Genomic DNA, 7,034 nt, shown 5'->3' on the forward strand with positions numbered 1-7,034 from the left:
CAGTGCTGTGAGTCAATTGCTTTTTTCACGGAGCGAAGCCGCATTGCCGTTGCTGGAGAGCGCTGACTTTTTCCTGGGACAATTGGATTACAAAAGCAACTACCCGTGAGTAGGGGAAATTGGACTTACTTATAAAGAAGGGAGGGGAAGACTTAATTGGCTACCGAAGCGGGGAGGTCTAAACAGGAAGTCCGCCTTCCGCTTTGTAAACAGATCAAAGTAAAGAGACTTTTAAGCTAAAGCGCGGGAATTACGCTTGAAAAGGATTGTTTTCTAACTCGATGATTTTTTAAACCCCCTACCTGGGATGCAGGGAAGGTTGGGGGCAGTTTTTGGACTGTGTAAACCTGCAAGAGGGAGGGAAAGAGCCTAAAATCCACCGCTCAAACCTTGGAACGGTCTGTCAGTGAAAAAGACTGTTGCTTTTTAGACTGCGTGTTAGCTGTCATTAGAAGGACTTTTGACAGCAAGAGAGATACATTGTGATCAGCTTTAATACTTTGTTGGCTAAAGGGAGAGAAAGCAACTGGAAGGTAACATAAATTGGAACTGTTTCATTTTCTCGGTTGGAGTTTTTTTTAAAAAAAGGAAAGTTATTTTTTCTGGACTATTGTAACTGTTTCCACCTAGAGGGACTTTTAGAAATTGCTACAAGGGGAATTTTCCACTGGTAAACAGGAATTGCTTATCTGAGACTGACCTTGGCTCTTTTGCTGTTTTACTGTTATGGCAGATGGGAAAGAGAAAGTAGACTTGTCATCTTTAGACAGAACAACGAGGTCTGGGAAGACCTTGGGGCAGCGAAGGCAATCAACTGCTGGCCTTCCTATTATATCTGGGACTGTACCAACACAATCTAAGTCTAGTGGAATGTCTTCAAAAGATGCTCTAGCGAACGCATTAGCCAAGATTAATGAAACTTTGTTGCAACTCAGTACGAGGGTTGATGAGAATAACAAGAGGGTTGAGGCGACAAATAAGAAGGTTGATACTGCAAATAAAAAAATTGACTTAAATACAGAAACGTTGGATAGTCTGGGGAAAAAGGTTAACAGCAACACAGAATCTATTCAGAAATTGTTGCAGGAATCGACCTTGACCCAAGAAAAAACTGCTGCCGTGGAATTTAAGGTAACGCAATTGGAAACAGAGAAGGTTCCAGACCTTCAGAAACAAATTGAAGACCATAAGCTGACGTTGTTTATGATTGAATTGAAGGAAAAACAGAAGAACCTAAGGATCAGAGCTGTACCTGAATTGGAGAAGGGCACCCTGCCAGATTTCTTGTCACAAGATTTTGCAGAGTTTTGGAAGTCGGAATTGAAACAAGAAGACTTTAAAATCGTGAGGGCTTTCAGGCTAGGAAAAGGAGGAAAGAAGATCAAAATAAGGGATTGTCTGATTACCCTCCGATCTAAAGAAGAAAGAGACAAAATTTTGGGTTTGCATTTTCAGAACCCTTTGATAATTCTGCAATCAAGAGTGGAAATTTTCAAAGATATACCGAAACACCTTTTGGATCTTAGATCCAATTTTGGAGACTTGGTTGCCCTTCTGAGAAAGAACAAAATTATTTTCAGGTGGGAATTCCCCCAAGGCCTATCTTTTAGCTACAAAGGAAGAAAGATAAAAATAAGATCAGTGGAGGAAAAGGATAAGTTTTTGGGAAACCACGAAGAAGACCTGCAGAAAGGACTTGGAAAAGAGCCAGAAGCATTGGACAAGAGTTCACCAAAAAAAAGGGAAATCAACGCCAACGACTGATACAGATGAACTACTGGGTGCAGTTGGAGGAAAAGCAAAGTAACCACATCATGACACTGCAAGTATTAAGCTGGAATGTTAATAGACTGAATTCCCCGGAAAAGAGGGGGAGAGTATTTCATATCTTAAAAAAAGATCATTTGGACTTGATTTGTTTACAAGAAACACATGTGACAAGGCTGCATCGGAAAATTCTGAGCAATAAAAGATTAGGAGAGGAATTTATTTCATCAGATAAAGTTAAGAAAAGAGGAGTAGTACTTTATGCAAAGGAAAGCCTGTCACCGAATTTTTTATTTAAAGATGATCAAGGAAGATTTGTTGCAATTGAAATCCAATTACAAGGAGAGAAGTTTTTGATAGTAGGTATTTATGCACCGAATGAGGGGAAATCTGAATTTTTCAAGAAATTGCATGAAACATTAATGGACTATTTGGACTATAATATGATCTTGATGGGAGATATGGAGTGGTGTCTACAAATATGGACAAAGCCCAGAGACAGGTGGTGACAAAAGATGGCAGATTACCAAAGACGTTCTTTGAAATGGCTGATGATATGGACTTTGTTGACATTTGGAGAACTAAGAACCCCTTGGGAAGAGAAGGAACTTTCTTCTCTGAAGCCAAAATGACATGGACAAGAATTGACCAAATTTGGGCAACTAGGGGGCTGGCCCTGAAGATAAAAAAAGCTGAAATTTGCCCTAAAACTTGCTCCGACCACAATGCTGTGAAGATGGAAATGATATTAATACCAATTGGTTCCTTTAGATGGAGGATGAATGACTCTTTGTTTAGAAATGAGGAAACGACTAAAAAGGCCCAAAAAAACTTGAGAGACTATTTTGAGATAAATATGAATACCACTACTGAAAAAAGAGTAATTTGGGATGCAAGCAAAGCAGTTATGAGAGGATTTTTGATACAACAAAATGCAATCAAGAAGAGAGCTCAAAATGAAAAGAAGGAAAAAATCTTGGAGAAAATAAAGGAAGGAGAAAAGAGACTGAGGGCAAAACCGAAATCACAGGAGATCCTGAAAGAGATAAAGTTACATCAAGTACAATATATGAAATTGATGAATCAGGAAATAGAATGGAAGATTAAACAGATGAGACAAAAGACATTTGAATCGGCTAATAAATGTGGGAAACTGCTGGCTTGGCAAATGAAAAAAAGACAAAAACTTAACACTATTACTAATTTGGTAGTGGAGGAAAAGAACATACAGAATCCTGTGGAGATTAGGAAGTGTTTTCAGAAGTACTTTAAACAGTTATATACACAGGAGACCCAGAAAGAAATGGATATTGATCGATTTTTGAAAATAAATGGATTACAAAAAATCTCTCAAGAGAATAAATTAATGCTAAATTATAAAATAACAGACCAAGAGGTGGAAGGAGCCATTCAGAATATGAAATTGGGCAAATCTCCAGGGCCGGATGGCTTGACTTCAAGATATTATAGATCTTTGAAAGAATGGTTAGTACAGCCTTTGAAGGAAGTTTGTAATGAAATACTGGAGGGAAAAAAGGCACCAGAGTCGTGGAAAGAAGCCTACATTACACTTATACCGAAAACAGAATCGGAGAAGACACAGCTTAAGAACTACCGCCCCATATCTTTACTCAATGTGGATTACAAAATTTTTGCTGAAATCATGGCTAAAAGACTAAAAAAGGTATTGGTAGAAGAAATTCACAAAGACCAAGCGGGCTTTCTCCCGGGGAGACATTTGTCAGATAACACACGGAACATAATTAATATTTTAGAAAAATTACAAGTGAATATAAATGCTAAAGCAGTTTTGATATTTGTGGACGCGGAGAAAGCCTTTGATAATATTTCTTGGAGTTTTATGAAGAAAAATCTACAGGGAATGGGGGCAGGCCAAGGTTTTGAAAACGGTATAGGTGCAATTTATTCAGAACAAAAAGCTAATTGTGAATAATGTAGTAACAGAAGAGTTTAAGATTGAGAAAGGAACACGACAGGGTTGCCCAATCTCCCCATTGCTCTTTATATCGGTCCTGGAGGTTTTTCTTAATATGATTAGAAAGGACCAATTGGTTAAAGGTATACAACTCGGAGCTAAACAGTATAAATTGAAAGCTTTTGCTGATGATTTAGTTTTGACATTACAGGAGCCAGAATCTAGTACTAAAAGAGTATTGCAATTAATTCAAGAATTTGGTCAGGTTGCGGGATTTAAGTTGAATAAGCTGAAAACTAAGGTGTTAGAGAAGAACTTAACAGTGATTGAGAAAGAGAGGTTTCAGAAGGAGACAGGATTAACATTGGTTAAGAAAGTGAAATACCTGGGGGTTAATATGACCGCTAAGAATGTGAATCTATTTAAAGATAACTATGAAAAATGTTGGACGGAAGTGAAAAAGGATTTAGAAATATGGTCAAATTTGAAGTTATCATTGCTGGGCCGAATTGCTGCGATAAAGATAAATGTATTGCCTAGGATGCTGTTTTTGTTTCAAACTGCAAATTTTGGACAAGATGGACTGTTTCAAGAAATGGCAGAGAGATATTTCTAGATTTGTCTGGCAGGGCAAGAAACCTCGAATAAAATTTAAGATATTAACTGATGTTAAAGAAAGAGGTGGATTTGCCCTGCCAGACCTTAAACTTTACTATGAATCAGCCGCATTTTGCTGGCTGAGAGAATGGCTGCTTCTTGAAAACACTGATGTGTTGGACTTAGAAGGTTTCAACAATGTATTTGGTTGGCATGCATATCTGTGGTATGATAAGGTCAAAGCACATAAAGCTTTTAAAAACCATATTGTCAGAAAAGCACTGTTTAATGTCTGGATAAGATACAAGGATTTACTGGAAAACAAAACTCCAAGGTGGTTGTCACCAATGGAAGCAAAGGCTCTGAAAAAGTTCAATATGGAGGCCAATTGGCTGAAATATTGGGAAATTTTGGAACAAGAAGGAGATAGATTAAAACTGCAGAGTTTTGACAAACTAAAAAATAAAGTACGAGATTGGCTTCATTATTATCAAATAAGGGAGGTTTATAACCTGGACAAGAAAATTGGTTTCCAGGTGGAAAAATCAAAATTGGAAACAGAATTGTTAGACCCTAAAACTAAGAATTTGTCAAGAATGTATAACTCGCTGTTGAAATGGAATACACAGGATGAAATGGTTAAATCTGTTATGATTAAATGGGCACAAGATGTTGGACATAACATTATGATGGCTGACTGGGAAAAGTTATGGACCACAGGTATGAAGTTTACGGCAGGTAATGCCTTAAGAGAGAATATAATGAAAATGATGTACAGGTGGTACTTGACACCAGTCAAGCTTGCAAAAATTTATCATTTGCCCGATAATAAATGTTGGAAATGTAAAGAGATTGAAGGTACATTCTTTCACCTTTGGTGGACGTGCCCAAAGATTAAGACCTTCTGGGAGATGATCTATAACGAAATGAAAAAGGTATTTAAATATACCTTCCTGAAGAAACCAGAGGCCTTTCTCTTGGGCATGGTCGGCCAATTGATGCGAAAGGAGGATAGAATTTTTTTTATGTACGCCACAACAGCAGCAAGAATACTTATTGCAAAGTATTGGAAAACACAAGATCTACCCACCCGGGAAGAATGGCAGATGAAGGTGATGGAATACATGGAACTGGCTGAGATGACTGGCAGAATCCGGGACCAAGGAGAAGAGTCGGTGGAAGACAATTGGAAAAAAATTAAAGTTTATCTTCAAAAATATTGTAAAATTAAGGATTGTTAGAAAGATGTTGGAAAAAGAAAATTATGTGGTTTTGGCAGAAATGACATAAAGGTTTAAGAAAAAATGAATTGGTGAAAGAGAGAACGTAAAATTATAGCATATTAAGACAAATTATTAAGATAAAAACAAGGTTGGAAGGATTTGCTGAAATAACAATTTGAATTAGAATACAAAAATGGGAGGTGTGAGGAGGTCAAGGAAAGAAGTAAAGGAAAGAAGGCTATGTAAAGGTTCAATTCATTTTTTTATTGTTTAATTGATTGTACTATTTTTGTCTTTTTTATTTTTCTTTTTTCTCTTTTTTCTTTTTGTAACCTTTAAAATTTGAATAAATATTATTATTTTTTAAAAAATGTCTGCATTGTGAAGGCTGAAAGCTGCTGCTTACAGTTTAGATTTCATACTGTTTGCACATTTGTTCTTAAGCAACTGGGGAAAAAATATCTCCCACCTCACCCTAAAAAAATAAATAAATGGGGTGGCTTATCATGCTGAAAGCTAAGACTCACAAAGCAATTACATATTATTATTATTAGTTTTCTTAAATGGGAATCTATTACATTTTACAAGTTCTGTTTCAGAGTCAACCCATTTGAAAAGCTGTCAAAACTCAAAATGTGATAATAAGTTATTATTATCTACTCAGCGGGTGGTGCCAAGATACTTGCAAAGGAGAGAGAAAGTATGGGGTAATTGTAGGATCTCTGTTATCTTTATCCTTTAAAAAGGGAGAATAGCTATTAAAGATCTGGGTTTTCGAACAATAAAGCTCCCCACAGTTCAGCTGTGGCCCAGTTTAAAGTAAAATGTAGCTGATCGTAGGTAATGCTTTAAAATTCAACAGTATTTTAAATAATCCTTTGTCTAGACATCAAACATCTCAGCATTGTACCCTGTAAAGCTGATGGATTTCTAGTTAAAGATTAAAACTTTAATAAATAAATAAATAAACAAACACTGGCCACAGTTCAAAGAAATCTCTCCAGTGATGCTGGGAGGTTAAAGCTATATTATACTGTATTCATCTAAACTTTCAAAATCTGTAGTTTAACAGTTAAAGCAGTTAAAGGGCAGCTTAACAGTTAAAGCAGAACAAAGACCCATACAAAAATGCTTCAAATGAGTTTCTTCCACAACCAGGTGCCAAAAATGTTTTTAAAAACCACTGTATTCACGGCCCCTCCAGGAAAAAACATCAACTCAGCCTCAGCTAGCTAAGTTCTTTGATAAATCGCTTTTTTCATTTGCCCTGGAAAGCCACACATATACCCACCCATAAGATGAAACCTAAGATCATTTACAGAGCACAAGGGGGGTCTCCATATGAAGCAGCAAGCCAGGGCAGTTTTTGAGGATTTAAAGTTTTCTGCCATTATATTTTATGACAAACATTACTCGTCCCTTACTTTGTTTTGAATTAAACGCGACAACTAATATATCCTGTCCAAAAAGTTGTGCCATTATAGATTGGAAGAGGGGTATGGGAAGAGGAA

The sequence above is a fragment of the Podarcis cretensis genome (assembly GCF_951804945.1).
Source record: "Podarcis cretensis genome assembly, chromosome: 8".
In the NCBI taxonomy this organism is placed as follows: Eukaryota; Metazoa; Chordata; class Lepidosauria; order Squamata; family Lacertidae; genus Podarcis; species Podarcis cretensis.